The sequence below is a fragment of the Pholis gunnellus genome (assembly GCF_910591455.1).
Source record: "Pholis gunnellus genome assembly, chromosome: 6".
Classification (NCBI taxonomy): Eukaryota; Metazoa; Chordata; class Actinopteri; order Perciformes; family Pholidae; genus Pholis; species Pholis gunnellus.
Genome location: NC_136532.1, coordinates 17,955,670 through 17,970,092, shown reverse-complemented (window position 1 = coordinate 17,970,092; position 14,423 = coordinate 17,955,670).

The following is a 14,423-nucleotide window of genomic DNA, read 5'->3' as shown; positions in this document are numbered from 1 at the left end:
TGTGTCTGCTTGATAGGGGGGCAAATAGACTCTGTTCTTATCTTTGTTCAAATAGTGCGGAAAAGGAAAGTCAGGAAACACACAAAAGGGAGAAAGGAGAGTGGAAACAAAGCCAGTTACAAGATAATGACAAGGTCAAGTGTGCGCTCAATGGCTCACTTCAGTCGGAGAGAGATAAGGCCCAACCTGCTGACAAGGTGTGTGCAGCAGAGGGGAATGGGAGGTCAGGTGAAGCTCTGGGGACCGTTCCTCCTTCCACACACACACACACACACACGCACACACACACGCACACACACACACGCACACACACGCACACACAGTCTCTAACTTTATTTGAGTGCCTGTCTATGAGAACACCAGCCCTCCACCACCACCTGCTGGACAAATTAGCAAACACAGCACATACTGATTCGTGCACAATGAGTGACAGCATTTTTGGCTCAGATGACAGCAAAGTAGAAACCCCCCACAACCCAAACCCCCCCCCCCCCCAAAAAAAAAAAAAAAATGATCCTCCTGTTAGCAGTTTATCATAAGTCAGACTGGCCTGTAAAGGAGTTCTTATGGATGCTACAGAGATAGACACAGGAGAATGTTTAATTGTATCATCGCTGCCTTGCCTACATCATGCCCTGCTGTCTGGAGTCCAGTGTTGTATAATGACAGCAGTGTGGGAAGCTTTCAAAACTCACCAACCAAACACAATCCCGGCTTGAAAGGCACACTGCCAATGCATTCATCAACCATTTCCTGGAGCAATTCCAACAATAACCAACCATTTGACTGGAAGAATTCTTGTCTCGCTTTGATGTTTAAGTTTCTTCTGTTCCTGAGAGGCACATCACTGACTGAGTTAAATTCAAAAAGGCACATAGCTCCCATCTGACGTTGAGCATGACATTAAGTATGAGTTTCAACGACAACAAATAAAGTGCGAAAGGGCTACAGGCTTGCAACTTACTTTCACAGGGCATAAAGGATAGGATTAGTTGACGGCTATCTCTGATGTGTCACTCATCTCCAGGAGAGAGGAGAAGGAGAACACAAGATAAAACGTCTTTTGGTGGACCAGCAAAGCAAGAGAGGTTAAAGAGAGATGGAGAGATATGCTTCAATAGATATCTGATACAACTGATCCAGACACTGACCCTAATCCTGATCTGGAATTCTGATCTCATGCCTGGATAAAGGGATAAAAAGCCTTAAGGGGGGTTTCAGCCGAAAAAAGAAGGCCTTGGACAGATACTCAAAGTTGGGCAGGGTCAGTGGGACGTCAGGCAACACTTTGACCGCACCAAGCCTTGAAGATGCAAGGGGCCTCATAAAACACAGCCAGGAGCAGGGTGAGCACTGAGAGAAAGCACCAGGAGAGTGGGATTGAAGTGAGCTAGAGGGAGAAGGCTGGCTGTGCTGTTGTGACTCATAAAGCAGCGAGTCAGGAGCTCTTTGCTCTCTTTCATTTGACTATAGTCTAGGGACTAGAGGAAGAATTAAATCCACTTTATAATGTTAGCGGATATTGCCATCTAGTGGTGACACCAACGTATTTGATTAATCACAATTTCTACAGGTCCATGTTACTTTAGCAGGTAGTGTAGGACTGCAGATAATTGTCTTGGCTTTATATCATGGAAATGCACCAACGCCAACATGAACGAGATGACAGCTTGCTTCCAGGGGGAGGCAGTCTTAGGTCAGAGATGGAGGCTTACCCAAACACAGACACACTCACAGACACTCACACACGCACACACACACACACACACACACACACACACACACACACACACACACACACCCACACACACACACACACACACACAAAATCCCCAACAAAGCCACTGCTCTGTTTGCGGAGGATTAATCGGCCATAGCTGGCCCTGATGGAGGGGGAGCCGAGCGTAGAGAACATGGCTGGCCCCCACTCTATCAATCAGACAACTCTTCTTCTACCCAAACCAAATTGACCTGCCGATGCACTGGCCACGTCCAAGCTCTGTGTGGAAATAAATCACATTGAATCAGAGGTAGGTGCCTGTCAGCTCCACTGAATGCACCATCCCTCCCTCTGCTCTCCCCGGTTGGAAAGATGTGTCTGACTGCGTGGCATACTACCTCACACAAGGCAAGTGGACTGAACTGCACATGCAGACAATAATGGAAAGAGCTTTTTTAAAGATGCTTTTACAATGATTGGCTTTGGCTGAGTCAGTTATCATGTGTACATTTATTTTGATGCAGACAAAGGATAAATTAGTTAGTTTTATTGTAGAATGCATTCTTTAATCCATTCCGGATCATCCATTGGCCCAGCCGCAGCTGTAAAGCCATCAGCAGCAAAGACTGTCTTAACCAAAGAGGTTAAGGCTAAGTGTGAAGTGTCAAGTGCAGGTTTTGTAATCAAATTGTAACCTCCACTCCTTGTATGGAAATAATTGTACTGAGATTTGTGTAGCTGGCATTGGCGCAGAGTTGTCGATATGTCCTTGCATCAGTGCTGACAAGACAAATCCCCTGACACTCTCTGTACTTCATGAATATGGTGATTTGGAGTCTAATTCTCATTAGAAATCCAACCACAACAGTATTGCATGCTTCCCCTCATCCTTCAGCTGTCCCTTTATTCCCCCGGTTGTAGCTCCAGGAGGTTTCACAACATGATCAATGGTGTGAGGGGAGATAATGTGAGGAAGGCCGGGCTCTAAATCTCAGTTCTGCTCATCTCCTCTCATCCTCCGGTTCACCTACACAGCCAGGCTGACAGATGACACAGTGTGCGGTCCAGGCTGCATCTCTGTTCCTGGGTCAGCCATTGCTCCCGGAGTGATAAGTGGCTCTGTCCAGGTGTGGCTCATCCTGCTGCATACACAGTCAATCACAGTGCGGAGCCACAGTACAACAGCAGCCTGTGGAGGACAGCAGAGCAATAACAAAACTCGAGATGACATCTGTATCACCTGAAGTGGCAAAATAATGTGCTACTGTCGGTCCGGTTGTGCTACTTTTAATTGTGCCACAATAACTGTTAATGAACCACAGCTGGTTTCTGATTGTCAGCTTGTTCAGCGACAAGTTATGAGGATGTCAAGCACTTATGAATACATACTGGAACACAAGTTTGCACTTTTGAGACAGTACTTGTGTCCAACATGTAATGTTAAAGGGTTGGTTTACTCAAAATAAATAAGAAGTCATATTTTGCAGAATTGCAGCCGTGATTTGTCCAGATTTTAAGATTTGATTTACTACCCCAATACAATACAAGGGAAAGCAAATTAAATTTGTGGCAGTCAAACCATAAAAAAATTACTTTGGAAAAAAAAAGTAAAAATCTGATGTAATTTGTCTGTCCAGAAAATGCCCTGTCACTGATAATCCACAGGACACACTGTGGATTGCAGTTTCCATGGGGACTATTTCTTTAGTAGAAAGTCGTTCCCCCCAAAAGAGAAGTAATACCTACATATTGGGGAAGGTACAAAAGTCTTCTGGACTAATGTAACAAAATAAAAAAATAAAAACTATCTGCATGGCTAGATACCACTAGCGGTATGTCAGAATTCCTTTTATTCTATTTATCTATTTATTCGTAATATGAGTGAACTGCAAACCATTAATGTCAAACTCGATACAGTAAAATAACATGGACACAGATAAGTGTTGTGAGGTTAAATGGATCGAGCTAACAATAATACTGCCAGGATTATGGCTTTGATTCTCACCCTTACATGTGTGACATGTGCACTCCTGGCACTGTACGATGCTCTGAATAACTAAGGTGTAGTCCTCAGTTACACACAGACACAAACACACACACACACACTCACACACACACACACACACACACACACACACACACACACACACACACACACACACACACACACACACACACACACACACACACGTGCTTCACAGGAGATAAATGAAAGGAAAATGAATGCTGTCCAGAGCTGAATTAATTTTACATCCCACTGCAACAAGCAGCGAGGTGCAGCCTCGAAGCACTAGATGGCAGCACAACCGCACTGCTGCACCGCTCCCTAATTGAATATTTTAGACATTCACACATTTCATATGATCATTTCTATGACATTAAATGATTACATACAACGTCATATCTATCCATTCACCTGCTGTTAGATTGACATGATGCCAGCCCCCCAAAAAAAACCCATTGTGCGCACCATCCTTAACAGTAAAAAAATAAAAAAATAGAATAAAAATCTAATAACATGGCTGGCTAACTGCTCAGCTTGCATGTCATGCTGTTGTGAGCTTGCACTAAAAGAAATATACATAAATTAAAGTTGGGCTCTGACGTCAACTCACTGGCCTTTTCCTGAACCACTCTCTGGAGTCTGACTTTTGGAAGAGAATATTCTTGTTAATCCTCTCGACCTGATCGCAGTTTGCCAGGTAATTCCTAGAACTTATCAGTGAAATGGAAATTGGGTTTAAGATGTGGAGCCCCTGTGGTCTTGCGGAGAGTCTTTAAGAATGCTGAAGGGGAAAACTTGGAAGTTTAATGTTTACGGTCTACACTACTTATTACTGCTTTACTTCTCACGCTGCTGTTTCTGTTCAGGTGGGGGAATTTACTCAAAACTGAAACACATATTTTTAAAAATATTTTTCAAGGAGTAGCGCCCTGTAAATGACAACAGACAACATATAGCATCCATGCTGTGCATAGTCTTGATACAAAGACTTTAGGAATCCCATGCATCAAGGACCAGTGGCCACGTCCGAATATGGGCTGTCCACATTATGTCTGTGAATGCTTCCTGTGGTGTTGGTGTATACATTCTTATCTGACTCTGAGATTCCTGCCCGTCACGATTCATTCCATCATGGCTGACTGTGTTCCCCAGAGCGTGAGGGAGAAGCTTATCATCTGTCTCCTCATTTCATGCCCTGTAGCAGGCAGCCTTCAGCAACGGCACAAACTCAGGATGTAGCCATCATTGAAACACCTTCATTGCTACACAAGAGCTATATAGGGGAAGCAGCAGGCACAAATTGAATCACCATATTCAAAAGGAGTTTGATATTCTCACAAAAATGTAACCTTTTCGGTGCAGCATTTTCAGGATAAGGTGAGTTGGCTACAACCTTAAAATGTGCTGTAAGCTGAGATAACCTATCCAATATCAGCAACTAATGAGGCAGAAAGAGGAGCTGGAGCTGACAGACACTATCATCTCAGCCCCATACGTTTTCTTGTGCAAGATAAGCTTTGTCAGAGGTCAGATACTATGTGATAGTTTGACCAATTTTCAGCACTATTTCTGGCAATGGCAGTCGATTTGATGGCAGTTTGGATTGCCAGCCGTGGTGAATGAGCTGCTGCAGTGCTTTTGGCTCACAGGGGAAATCTGTTTGGGCTGCCTGGAGTTGAACTGCAGAGCACTTTTACTCCTGGTGAGAAGATTGCTCGCATGTTTTATTGAACGTTGCCACCGGCACCTCTCATCCTTGACAATCTGATTCTACCAAGGTCCACCTCATGACCTTAATGTTCAACCAATGGGGTGTTGCAATTCACTCGCTCTGACCCCTCCATCAACCTCATCGGCCTCATTGGTCCTTTGGGTAACATTTATGGGCCACTCTCAAAGTGGATTGATATCTTTTCTGTCTGCCTGCATTGTACTTAACTGTCCTTGTACTTGTCATCTTTGCCCTTTAGTTCACTTGTTCGATGATAGACAAGGCTAGACATCACTTTATCATCTATTTTTGGTTCTCTTTCAGTGTTAAGGTGTGCAGAAAACAACCTCAACATACTGAGTATGTACATGTTCTTTTGGCAAACATATTAAATGTGGGTCAAGGCCTCTCAGCTTGCCAGAAACTTAATTAAGAGTCTGTCTAATCTCCTTGTCTGACCTCTGAAGCTGTCACCCAAACTGTATTATAGTAGAGATTTAATCCACTATAGCTGTCATGGAGCCAGTGAAGCTGCCATAAAACACAAACCCAGTTCTCTATTATCCATTTTACCACTTAACCTCTACACAGCTTCAACAAAAGAGGCAATACAGAGGAAATGAGGAGGTTATTCTTAAAGATATTCCTTTACAACATGGAACATGACCCCAACTTCTCTTTGGGACGTGCTAACAGCTAAGTGAAGCTTGGTACAGCAGAGCTAAACGCTAATGTCAGCATAAACTGCTCACAATGAGATCGCTAACATGCTGATGTTTAGCAGGTATAAAGTTTACCATGTTCACAATCTTAGTGTAGCGGGTTAGCCATGCTAACATGTGCTAATTGACAATAACACAAACTACAGCTGAGGCTGATGGTCATGCGATTACTTTTGTAACCTTTACTTTCGTGTGCTATTTCATCATCAAAATCCCTTCTAAGAGGTTTTGAGGCGAGAAATCGCTTGTGTAGAGTTAGAATATTGTCAGTCTCAAGAACATTTTCGGGGTTAAGAAGCTCCACAAAACCCCGGGGCCGAGAAGCAGAGCATAGTGAAGCTTGCTGGAGCCTGTTTAGGGGCTGTTGGATACAGCCAGGCGGCTAAGAGTCAAGCCAGGGCTCAAGTGCATGCTGGAGAACCAGAGGGAGCACGGGAGAACTGCGGGGTCCCTGCCCAGGGCCGAGTGCCCGCTCTGGGCTGTCCTCCAGAGTCAACGCACCCTTGGATGTGGAGCTTAATGTGCTCTGCGGGCCCTGGCTCTCCTCTCACCCGCTAGGACTGCCTCAACAGCACCGGTCAATGTTCCAGATTACAGATTTACAAACAAATCATTTAAGCACACAAACTATATGAATAGTTAATTTTAGAGTTATCTATCAGATATTAAGAAACTAATATTTCAACTACTACTCCTAATAATGCTAATTATTAATATGTATTATTGTTATTGCTATTATTATTATTAGATGGATAAGTCTAAAGTAAAATCTTTATATGTTTGTTTTGTAAAAATCTGGAGGCTTTACCGGGGCAGTCATAGCGGGTGAGAGGACAGCCTGGGCCCGCAGAGCTTGTTGGTGGTCAGACTCTACGTTCGGGGTTAGTGGACACCGGAGGACAGACGATAGTGGACGCTCAGCCCTGGACTTGACCTCGCAACCCCGAGCCGATCTGGCAGGCCGAGCAAATCTGGCTCATACACCGGCAAAACGCCATAAACCAACCTCCACAATGCCGAGGATGAATTGTAACTAACTGTACATTCATGCATTCATCATCGTCATCATTTAATGTCTTCACACAAGCCCTGAAAAAAAAAAAGAAGAGAAGTCAAGTATTGAATGTATTATAATGAAATAAAGGTTGAATATCCTAAAACCAATTTGATTTGGCTGGCAAAATATATACTCATATGCAGATTTTTAAGACTTAAAGCATTTAAAAAAGTTAATAAAACTGACAAGCTCCAGCACATGCAAGAGTAGGCTACTTACACTGAACTCGTTGGTATCCGTGGTACTAAGGGTAAGTAATATAAATATATATATTTATATTAAAAGTTTTTTTAGTTACTAGACCATTATGAGATGTTTCTCATTTGGCTAGTTCTTTCTAAAACATGAGTTTTGTCACATTTAACTGAGCTCAACTTTGCTATAGCTAAGTTTTCCAACTATTGACACTGTACTTTATCCCATTAAATTGCTTATGTGCTACATAAACTCCTGCCGATAAACAAATTAACATAAATACATTTAGACTCATTAAGTTCCTCTACCCTACTAGGGGGTGTTTAAAGTGGTGAAGTTAAAGTGAGTCGGACTGTTCGGTTAAGGAATGCATTTTTTAACATTCAAAGCTACTATTGAGGTTTTTGAATGAAGCTTTGAACGTCTGTTTGGCAATTTGTGTGCAGCAACCCAGAGAGCAAACCGTTTTTAGACAGCAGTGAAAATATGGTTTTTGAAAAGCTAAAGGGCAACAAATATGATTTAAAGCCGAATATTTTGTTTGATAAAACATGTTTTGAATTTTGAAAATGATTACGTCTATCTTTTTACATACAAATGTGACTTTTGGACCAATACTAGAGCATTTAAGAGAAGGTGGAAGGTGAACTACTGCACATAATGTAGCTAGGTTTTTCAAAATGATAATTTTAATGTCAACGCTATGAATGAAGCTTGCAGTGCAAATATTATGTCACCAGAGAGAGTTATAGGTACAAATTGCTTAAACACTAAACTGCATCATCATGATGGACGAGGCTAGTTTTATGCACATGCACATTCAAGGCGTTAGAAAGCTATTAATTCATTGTTTATCCTTCCTGTTTTATATATTGTTGAGATGTTCTAATGTGAGGCGACTGACAAGGGCATTATTAATGTTTTTCAAATCGATAAAGAGTCCATGCGTATCTCCGTGGTATATCTCCTATCCACATTATTTGCTGAGCTTGACCGATACTCGCCACGCAGGATTGAGATCTTTTGATGCAAAGGCAGGACTGCCGGAAGAAAACCAGACATCTCATGGTCACCATCTCCATGGTTTGTATTAAAATAGATGGATATATGCTTATAAAATATTTTTTTCATGCCCGTGCTACGAGAATTGCATTAGCATAAACTCTAAGTTAAAAGTGCCAAGAGAATGAAAAAAATGTAATCAGGTGATTATACTGATTAACCTCGGCTTCAGTCAGAGATGAGGAAGTAATTTGGTCAGAATGAAAACGACCCTTTGTCTTTTTCTGCCTTATTCTTGTCTGATTTGGTTGAGATTGCATAGATGTTGAGTACTTGCCTTTTAGCTCTCTGAGGTCTTGTCTACCACACAATAACCATGCAATTAGGAATTATTAGACTTGCAGTCTGCTATCAAGACTGCCTAAAATGCTGAATATCGTCAGAATGTTTTTTTTTCTCCCCAGGACGACAAGAGGCACACAAGACACACATGGATCCTAAAGTACCTCTGTCTTTCCCCGACCTGAACGAAGACCATAAGCAACGTCAATGAATACATGGTGAGTCAGTTGTAGGTAAAAAGAAGCTATAGAGTAAGCTTGTATTCATTTTTTTGATATGTTAAATTCACAGGACAAATTGAGGGTGATGCATATGATTTAAACAGCAAACCCTGTACAGCTAAACAGTAATGTGCTTTTTGCTTGTTTTTTTTCTCTTCTAATTCTCTAATTTCTGTGATGTTGGAACCAAAAGACATAGAATTTAAGTTAAGTTGACTCCATCTGTGTGTTTTTTCACTGTTTTCAAATGGAAACGCCCACTCAGCCGTTTGCTAACAGCAGGGAAGTAGGTTACCAAAATGGCTGAGTTAGTTAGAATTTTTTGAAGTGGGGTTGTATGAGGTACTTACTCATACTAAGTTTATTACCGACAGTAGATGCCAATCGGCACGCCATCCGCTGTAGGTAAAACGGTACCAGCACAGAAGCAACACAAACAAACTAAGGCTGAACAATGAATTGACTTCTCAAAATCGCAATATTAGGTAAAGGCAACATGTGTGTCAAAATAGCATTTTAGATGAAATATTGTTGTGGTGAGATGTCATGGCCTTGATATCATATTTATATACAGACTTAAGAAAACATATTTGTTTGGTAAAGATCCCCGGTAAGCATTATCATTTTGGTGTTTTTCAGGGAAGGGAAGGGTTTACAATTGTTTAAAAGGATAAAATGATGAAGTAATGACATTTTGGACAGACATGGATGTTAACTGCAACATTATTAGTAAGCGGAGGAAATAACAATAATAAAATCAACACTGGCTGATTTTTCTTGATTTGATTAGATGAAAATATATGGCGCGATTAAACTACTTCCATACAGTGATTTACTTCTTGCTATATTTCATGCTCTAGCATGACTATAAATGTAGATATAAATGATTGATGAATGAGATAGATGGGATGGGGGAGGGGGAGCATAATGAATCCCCCATGAGATGCTTAATTGTGGCCTAAATATTGCATCGCTGATTTAATTCCTTGTACAACCTCCTTAAGATAACTAAACTGGAAATAATGAGACGATTGTTAAACCATGAGGACTCTGTACGTAACAGATGCTATTGTTAGGACTTAAACTAACTGTTTGATAATTGCCCTCAATAGATTCTTCTTTTTTTTTATGTCACTACTGTTAACACATTTCTTGGACAATCTTCAAGATGGCAGCCTCTAGTAAGAACCAAAGCTTCCTCATGAGACAAAAAAGAAAACACGAAAAAGGAGAAATATTTGTACGGAAGAGTGAGAAGCAGCTTCTACGCAGAAAGCAAACATCTGTTTTCTGCTTTTCGAGGCAGCTGTGAGACGACACAGGGAGGTGACATCGGATAATTTTGTCTTTAGAAATTGTTCCTCGTCTCAATGATCCTCAAGATTCTACGCTGTCACATAACCATCGATTCGGGAGAAAAAACAATAAAATCGTACTCATGGAGTTTTATTTCTCTTGTAAGAACATTTCTCTTAGCTCTTTGAATTGGAGACGTCGCTTATGAAGAGTATTTATGTGAAGTGCTCCCCTTTAATTGCTTGAGAAGTCGTGAAAAGACATGGCAACGCGGGCATATGCCACAAATCTTAATCGCATATCCCATTGGACCCATTTTTGCTCGAGAAGTGACTTCATTTCAGTCCAAATGCAAACAATCCTCAGTTCCTTCATGCGTTTTTCGAGACATGTGAACATCAATTCAGTCGTCAATCAAGCGTGAAAGACAATTTTACTTTAAACTGTCTGTTGTCGCTGTGTTAACAGTGTGTGTGTGTGTGTGTGTGTGTGTGAGTGCTGGTGTGTGTACACTACGGCATGTATTGCCTGTGCAGAGGGCTGCAGAGCCCTGTCCTGCCTTGGTGTGTCTGACTTCGCTGTTGTGGTGGTGGGATTACTCTGGGGATTAGCAGGATACTGGCAGCACCCATCGATGGGACAGAGATGACAGTTCCCATCATGTAGTCTCCCGCTTCAACCTCTCGCTACTCCCCGGACTTAAAGCGACACAAACAGCAGATTACATGAGTACGACAGCAGGGGAAGAAGTCACACATCACACAGCGGAGATTAGGCTGAACAAACTCTTGTTCGGCTGCCTGAGGGTGCAACCCAAACATGCAGAGCTGTCTCTCATGGCCCACTTTGTGCTGGATTACGATGCTGCAGAGAACATTTCTCTGCACGAGAGTTTGGAAAAAACAACTATTAGTATGCCATTCAAATAAACCAGAAGAGTCTCCCTCTGATGGCTATTAGAAAGAATGCACATTTAAGGCACTTCTCCATTGCCTTTACTTTTCAGACCCCAAGGTTGCCGCCTGGTGCAGAGCCAGCCTGTATACCTCTAAGACTCTGGGGAATTAAGATAAATCCGGCTCCTGTGTGTGTTTTTCAGCCTTTTGAGCTTCTGTTTGCTCAGGTCCCTGCATTGTACCTTTCAAGTTTTACAGACTTCCAATTAATGTTTGTAGAGCAGCTTGCGTGGGAGTGCAGTGGATGCTGTACAGGCATATAATATTAAAAAGCCTCCATTTGCTTCCCACCTATTGCGAAAACACAAACATTTTCTCTGTTATGTAATGGGAACATACTTCCAGCATATCAAAGATTTATCTTTTGCCGTTTTTTCCATTGTAGAATTTGATGGAAAAGTGTGCTTTTGTACTATAAGTAGAGGGATTGTTTTGCAGTTTGAACAATGTACAGTCTTTGACAGTTTATTTGGCGAGAAAGTAAGAATGGAGCCTCCTGCAGGTGGGAGCATCCCGAGCAGTAATTGAAAGTTGAAAATGTTAGTGGGTGTAGTGAGACTTCATACTTATTTGCATTACGTTTTTATTTCAGTGCACAGTTTTTTCCTGTTTTTGGTCAAAGCCAATACTACCTGCATATTATATATAAGGTCTTCACCAAACAGCACGTCTTCCCCTGTTCCACTTAGAAGCACTTAGTTGCTACCAAGCTCTTGTCATTTAGTAAGCCCAGTCAGTGGGTTACCAACTCTGCTCAAGTTTATTCTGGACAATTGCCTGCAAGACCCCAGTCTGGATTCTGAAAAATAATGAGTTTTGAAATATCTTCAGCAGATTTCAACATTGAGCCATGTTTGCAGAGGTGTTGATTTATCCAGTGAGGAATATCAACACTTGTTAACTTAAAATAACTTAATTCCAGTAAGAACTTACCAACACCATGAAACTTGCTATGAACACAATTTTCAGGCAAGTGATGGAAAAGATTCCTGATCGATATTAAAGATCAGATCCAATTTGTACCACACAGCAAACACATGTCTATGCTTGAGAGTGGTATGAATACCTTTGCAAGAAAGCGAATACTGTTAGCCTATTTCCCCAAATATCAAACTATTCCTTTGGTAATTAATAAATAGATGGACTGTGGTCCAGAGGCTCTACAGGACTTTTGCAGTAGGTACACGAAGAACTATTAAAGTCAGCTTAAAAGAAAAAGTCAGTTTGAGAATAAACACCAGTTAAAGTTTTTTCTTAGCCAGGCAACCCAAACAAGCCATATGTTACATTATAAACACTTTATAAAAGGGGCCTTACTAAAAGGTTGTGCCTCTTTTTAATGTTTCACTGTAATTGAAAGACTTTAGCACCCCTGACAATAATTTTCTCCAATTGAAGTCTAACTAGTAATTTACCATGAGAGTGGCGTCAGTCTTCTCATGTAACTCTTAGTAAGAAGGAGAATAAGCACATTTCCTTTAACAATACAACAGATGCCTTATAAGTGAGAAACTCATGAGTAGCCTATTTCTTAAAGGATGTACAACTCTTATCACACAGCATTCATCATTACAGCAGGATAGCAAGAACTCAGACCAGCAGAAGGCCGAGTGAAAGACTAACACAGGAGAGTGCAGATCAGTCCACGACCACGCATATATACACGCACACACATAAATACTCTATATATTCAACCTTGCTTGTTTAGTAACAATGTTATTGAAAAGATATGTCAATTTTAGTGCACTCACTTTCTGAGGTTTGCAATGAAAATGAGAACGGCAACATGTGGCTAAATGCACCTAAGCAGAAGCTACCACTATCTGTCAAACGGAAGGATGATGTACATTGAAAACGCATTCCCTTCCTCGTGGCACTCGCATCTATCACCAGTTTATGACCACTCTCCCCACTCTAGCACATCTCTGCTGTGACATCCATCTCTGTCAAAGTCCTAACTTGCATATCCGGAGGCCTGTGTTGTTTCTCTGTCCTTTAAGCGTTCATAACATTCTTGACAGGTCTCACCATATGTTGTCTCTACATCTGCAAGCTATTGCGGATGCTTCTTATCCAGAGTCCCTGGAGGAAGGACACACATTTCTGTTTTTATTTAATGTTTTGCACAGCTTCATGTAGAGTAAATCATGGTTGGACGTGTGATGCTTCTGACAAGTGATTCCCCCATATGCGCTACATCGGGTGACTAAAAAGGCTGTTTCCTTACAAGAGCATGCCTCTGCTATTTTAATGACGATTGGCTTTTGCTTGAGCATTCAGCTGCCAATTCCTCAAGTCAATACTGCTTAATTTAATAGCAGAGAAACATGGGGTTCTGTTTACATTAAGCTATTAAGGCCTGCTGAATCTCATGACATATTTGTAGTTGTGTGCACATATGACAAGTAACCATGTCCTCTTCATGCAGCCTCCAGTTCTGCATTTGAGAGTATGAATATGCATGCAGCACTGAGGGTGTATCAGTACCGCTACAACAACTTCAGCACCACTTTTGGGGGGTAAATCTTCTCAGTTGTTTTAAATACACAGTGTAGTTGCTGTTTATCTGTGTGTGTGTGTGTGTGTGTGTGTGTGTGTGTGAGGAGCAGGTACATAGGAAAGGATCAAAATGATCCTAAGGCAGCACTATACAGCATACTGGAGATACTACTGCTGCTTATCACAGTACTGCAGTGCTAGGGAGGAGCTCAAATAAGCTCACAGCAGTAGCTTGTGGCAACTTCCTCCTGTCTCCAGATACTGTGAGGTTTGGTCACACACTCTGTGTTGATATGTTTAATCCTCTTTATTAGTCAATAAAGCCCCATTACATTCACCACTAGTTTAGAAACAAGAAACTTTTGTTGGAGTGAAATAAGTCAGTATGTACACCAAGTTTAACGATGAAGTTGTGCATGTAAATACTTGTGTTTTAATGATGGATGGCAGTATTTCATCCGACTGAAATCTGCTCCCTGTTCCTGCAACATGCAATAACAGAGTGTTGCACAAGTATTAGCATCTCTTTCACGCAGCACTTGCACATAAAAATATTATGTGGATGCATGCATGAATATAAATTCTGTATCTATTAGGTTCTCTGTTAAGAAAATGAGCCAAAACCAGCTGAAAACCTAATAATTTCTGATGCAACTGGGCTGCAAGCAATAGTCAGTCACTCACCTTTGCTTTGCTG